Genomic DNA, 6,000 nt, shown 5'->3' with positions numbered 1-6,000 from the left:
TACTCTTTTACCAACGAATAATGGGATTGACCGTCACATTATAACGCCCCTACGGCTGAAAGGGCGAGCATGTTTGGTGCGACCGGGATTCGAACCCGCGACCCTCGGATTACGAATCGAACACCTTAACACATTTGGCCATGTCGGGCCACTTTGGAAAGGAAATAAAGTTTTATTCTTGTGTTTTACTATAAATTAAAGGCGCAGGAGCTTTACACTTAATTTTGTTTTGAAATAACTACTTTTACCATGTTTTAAAAAAAACAAATTTTCACAAAAACGTCCACAAATTTGTTAAAATATTTAATGCCATACTACTGGTGTGGAAATATGCACTTCAGAACGGCTGGTATGGGTATTAACACTTTTATTGATAAGCAGAGAACAATGTTTAAACCTTCCTTGGTCATCTCCAGAAAGGTCGAAACGTTGTTTTCTGCTTATCAATAAAAGTGTTAATATCCATACTAGCCGTTCTGAGATATATTTTTTTTACTTCAAGTAGGCTTCTCGTCATCAAGAATTGTATATCATCAGCAGAGCCCAACGCTTTCTGAGATGTGTTAATATTTGCCTCTATGAACTTGTTTTTGCCTTTGTACGAGTTATTGTTGCTGGGTAAGAAGGTTCATTGGGACAGTTGTGTGTTATTTCGATTTCTTGAGTGACCCATCATTAATATTTGTTTCTTGTTTTATTTTGGTAGTTTAAATATTAAGGATGGCTGGATTGGTCTGGAATTAAAGGAGAAAGAAAATGTGCGATACTTAACTATCCCATATGTTAGCTTTCCATTAGTTAATATGTAAATTTTTTGAAATTTCTGTATTTCCTTTCAGTTCAGTTTGAATGCTGAAGTAAGCAGCTTGACCTTCACTTTCGCTTATGCTCATGGTACATGAATTCACTAATTGACAATTAGCTCTGTTTCTTAAAGGGAAAAAAAATGATAGCTTGTGATGTTTTGAAATAGATGATTGTCTTTTCTGTGAACCAAGGGCTGCCACACTCTTACGCTCAAAATGGAATGTAAAAAGTAAAGTGCACAAGGTGTAGTCACATACAAACTTATCTTTGTTGATGGTACTGTATTATATATGTAAAGCCACGTTTGTTCCCGCGAAAGATGGGCCTGGCATGGCCAAGCGCGTAAAGCGTGCGACTCGTAATCTGAGGGTCGCAGGTTTGCGCCCGCGTCGCGCTAAACATGCTCGCCCTCCCAGCCGTGGGGGCGTATAAAGTGACGGTCAACCCCACTATTCGTTGGTAAAAGAGTAGCCCAAGAGTTGGCGGTGGGTGGTGATGACTAGCTGCCTTCCTTCTAGTCTTACACTGTAAAATTAGGGACGGCTAGCACAGATAGCCCTCGAGTAGCTTTGTGCGAAATTCTAAAACAAACAAACAATCCCGCGAAAGAAACCTTTTGGCCTTCGCTTTTAAATTTTAAGTCTCACCTTCATGTGAATTGGGATTGTTGTAAAATTTAACCTTCAATAAGGCCAGGATTGGGTTTTACTTAAAGTTGTAATTTTAGGTGGATGCTGTAGAAAGTAATACAAAAATAATAATTATCACACAGTCTCTTTTTACATACATATATTTTGCTGTCTGTGATGTAAGTACTCCTAGTTAACAGGGTCAATCCCATCCAAACTTTGTGGGATGATAGTTTTCTGTTGTTTATCCTTTATTATCTTTGACATAAGTTGACGCTAATTAATTTATAGATGACGCTACGTCCTTGCGCAAACAGATAGTGCGCTAGCAGTCTTTATATAGAAGAACGCAATGAAAAAAAATGGCCACCACTATTGCAATAATACTTAAACATAATGTATACGTTTTAAATAAATTGCGTGAAAGATTTGATTTTTGTGTTATTTATCATGATATCTACCCTCACATTTATTAAAGTTCATAACCTGGACAAATGACGGATGCTTCCTCTTGTTTATTTATAGCATAACATCTCATTACAGTATTCATTATTACCACCCCCAAAATTTTGTATAGGTTTAAAGAACTCAAATGTATATATTTAAAACATTATATACTCTGTACAATTGTCAGGGGAACTTTGTAGGAGGAAGTAGTGTCGGTAAGACTGCTTTCTGTAACCCAATTTCAGTATCCATCGCTTTGTATCTTTCCACAGTGTTTCACGTGAATAATTAACAGACAATCATTGATCGCAGAAGTGTCTCAGGGAACGAAGCTGGAAGGTTACAAGTCAAAATAGGAAGTTGGTATAACTCAGAAAGTGACCTAGGAGTAGTGAGATAATTGAGAGAAAAATACACACACACACGTTTTTATGTTTTACATACATACAAAGAATATTTTACATTTAACTTTTTTGGTATAAGTTCAGTACATTAGCAGGATTATAATGCTAAAGAACCAGGTTTGATACCCGAAATGGGCTTTGTGCATATATATATATACATATAATTATCTTGCACTAGTCTCCCATTATAAAATGTACCTATATTATGCTACTGCAGAAATAAGAGGGCTGTTTGAATTGCACGGCTCCAGTTGGTTCCAGGGGAATCCGCTTGGTGTCGCTAAGTTCGCACAGATCAGCTGATTACGACGCCATTTCCCGATTGCAGATATCTTCATTTGTGAATTAGCTACGCGGTTTTAAGTGAAGTGCGATTTTTTCGTTTGGCGGATTTCAGAATGAATGACCTGAAGGAGCAACGACTTGCTGTAAAATGTTTTGTTAAAGTTGGAAAATCTGCGACTGAAACTTTTGCTATGCTTAACACGGCTTACGATGATGTTTCTATGAAGCGTACGGCATGTTTCAAGTGGCATGAACGTTTTAAGAATGGTCGACAGTCCATTGAAGATGATGAGCGTCTTGGACGTCCTTCCACGTCAACTGACGACCCACACGTCGACAAAATCAACACCCTGGTGCGGGCAAATCGACGTCTGACTGTCAGGGAGCTTGTTGATGAGTATGGGATATCAGTTGGATCTTGTTACGAGATTTTGACCGAAAAATTGAAGATGCACCGCGTTGCTGCAAGAAATTCAGCCCTCAGAACTCGTGAGTTTTGGCCAAACACTGGTTTTCCATCACGACAACGCTCAGCCCATGTTCTCGTCCCACTCGATCACTGTTCCCCCACCCCTACTCACCTGACCTTGCTCCTTGAGATTTTTTCTTGTTCCCCAAACTCAAAAGAACCTTGAAAGGAAGAAGATTTGAGACGATTTCCGAGATTAAGGCAAATGCGACGAAAGAGCTGGAGGACATTACAAAAGAAGCGTACGAGGACTGCTTCAACAAGTGAAAACACCGTTCGGATAAGTGTGTGCGTTGGGGAGGAGAGTACTTTGAAGGGGTCCCAGACCTGTAACTTCTAAATAAAGTACATTTTGTTTTATGACGTCAGTCCGCGTATTTTTTGAACAGACCTTGTAAGTTTACTCTAAGAATGTCACGCATGTGGTGACTTAGTTCATTTCGTTATTTAAATATTGTTTTGGATCATTCTCAGATAGTTTTTCTTTCATTTTTTCGTGAGAAAACCTTATATAAATGTGAACAGCAATCTTTTACACCGATGGAGCAAGTGATACCTTAAGGATATACCATCACTTTTTTTTTTTGTAGGAATGAGCCATGATAATATAGGTAACACTTGCATCCTGAGAAAACTAATATTGTAGAACTAATTGCATAATACTACGTTTCCTTAGTGTCAAACAAATTTTTCAAAAGCTATCATAGACCTACAAAGATCTGCAGGTTTTTGACAACTTCCATAAAGGTATTGACCTTCATCCACACACTCAACATACTGAACAAAGATTATTTTCACTATCTTTTAAACTTGATCCAGTGTCTTACTTTACTGTAAACTCAGTCAAAATAAAGATAAATCAGTTTAATTCCACAATGCATTTTGTGCTTCTCTTATCTCGCTTATCCTATCAAATCACTCATAGCAAAATAAGTGAACTTGAGAATACTACATTATTAAAAGTAAACATTTGACTTGACTGATTAAAAAAGAGATTGATCACAATTTTCAAAAAAGTAAAAAATCAACCTTTATTTAATTCTTCAATAATATCAAATTAAAAGATGAGCGCACTTCTAGATCACAAAGATAGACATTTGAAATCATTGTCTGTTATTGAAACAGCTCTTTTCAGGACAAGAGAGTATGACATTACAATTATAGATATAATAACGTAATCTCTCTCAGAGTGCAGCACTATTACGTCATTGGGTATCTCAACTGAAAGTAGAGAAAGTTTAACTTCCGGATATTTCTAAACTTAGTTATGGCGATGTTACCACTGAAAATAAATATGATATCCGAAAATAAATCTCTAACACACATTTTAACTGTATGTAATTAGGACAAGTGAATTAAAATTAGTATTGCGCAAAACTGATTTTCTATATCAGATAGTCTGTTTGTGCTCTAAAATAGATATTTCTAAGAAATGGTGAAATTCTCAAAAAACAATGTCAGTATTCAAATGCGCATATAAAAGGATTTTACTCATATGTGTATTTTATAATGTCGATTACTAAAATAGAAGAAAATATGTATAACTTTGCTTCGAATAAAAACTTTCACTATGAGCACAATTATAGATTTAATTTGAAAGGTTAACAAAACTGCTGATTTTCCAATAATATTCACTGTTTACATGATTTTATTGAATCAAATATATATTAACCAGGCAAGTAGATTAAAAATTTCGTAATTGTAAATTTATCTCATGTGCCTTTCTTTTCTTTTTACTTCCCATTCCTTTGAGTGACAAAAGTAAATGATACCCATTAATATTATAGCAGGTACCAATTATAATACATGAGCTATTAAAACGAGTCATTTGGATATATTAATCTTTATTGACTCCTTTAAACAAAATCACATATAATACTATCTAATTGGTCTAATAATAATAATACCTGAGATGGAAGGATTTTGTATTGGGACAGGTTAAGATCTCCACTAATACTTCCTTTAAAAAGAGAAGAAAAAATTAGATGGAATCTAATTGGGGTGTCCAAAGTTATTAATAGAATGATTAATACCGATATTTTATATTGTTTTCAATTTTAATTGTGAAACTGACAAAGCACGGTGAAACAAATATAAATTTTGACCGAATAGGAGGCATATTTGTCTAAGAAAATTTTATTTTTTAACAGGGTGATAGCGTGGTATTTAGGAATTTTAAAAAGGCTCTATAAGTATTTAAATGATCAGGGCCGGATTTCAGTATTATATTTTGTTGTGAATGGAACTATTTGATTTAATGTAATGTTATGACCTCAGGTACTGAGTGTTTTTACAGCAGCATTTTTCAATCTAAATGCTGTTACGTTCTTACTGAAATCACATGTAAAGCCAGTAAAGATTCCTTAAAAACTACTACCAGTTCTACTATATTGTAATGCCACTCAATGAAACGACTCAATATTGATTTCTTGAATTTTTCAATATTTGTCATCTTCGTTCTATGTTGTAACACTATTTTGAATATAAATATAAATTAAAATAATTATTATTGCTTTTCATCTCGTATACTCTCGCGAGAGATTTTGTTACTACGCAGTAAAAACGAATTTGTAAGGCAGCTGTTATAGGAATTAGGCTTAAGGTTTGAAAGTGGAATATTTAGGTTCGTAATTTAACATAATCATATTGTTACCGTAGACTGCTGGTAAGAAATAGAGTATACGCTTTTGTTACAAATTTATAATTGTATTTTAATGTAAAATATTTGGAGTAGAAAGTATGGACGAAAAGTTTAACATTATCTAAAATCTAATCTTTATAGTTGCAACTGAAAGTGAAACTCTTGGTCTCCACTGTAACACTAACTTGTAAGCTTTGACTCGGGTGTTCTTAAAATGTTTACGAAAAATTGTGACTACTTTATTAAAGTAATTAATGAATTTGATGAAAAATTACATTTGAAATTAAAAGTTGCAAGTTGATTCTTAATTTTCTATGC

General features: G+C 34.6%; 1 protein-coding gene across 7 annotated transcripts in view; it reads left to right on the top strand.

Annotated features, from left to right (window-relative positions):
• Positions 1 to 5,554: 5,554 nt before the first annotated feature.
• Positions 5,555 to 6,000, top strand: part of LOC143244784 (uncharacterized) — a 129,358-nt gene continuing 128,912 nt past the window's right edge. For 5 of the 7 annotated variants that reach the window (XR_013025323.1, XM_076490093.1, XM_076490095.1 and 2 more), the window contains exon 1: positions 5,577 to 5,706. The gene's annotated coding sequence lies outside the window, so the exon portion shown is untranslated. Of the gene's footprint in view, positions 5,707 to 6,000 lie in introns of all 7 variants that reach the window. The other 2 variants (XM_076490094.1, XM_076490096.1) reach the window with 1 other exon arrangement.

This window comes from Tachypleus tridentatus, chromosome 2 (genome assembly GCF_004210375.1).
Source record: "Tachypleus tridentatus isolate NWPU-2018 chromosome 2, ASM421037v1, whole genome shotgun sequence".
Taxonomy (NCBI): Eukaryota; Metazoa; Arthropoda; class Merostomata; order Xiphosura; family Limulidae; genus Tachypleus; species Tachypleus tridentatus.
This window is presented reverse-complemented; position numbering and strand designations above follow the sequence as displayed.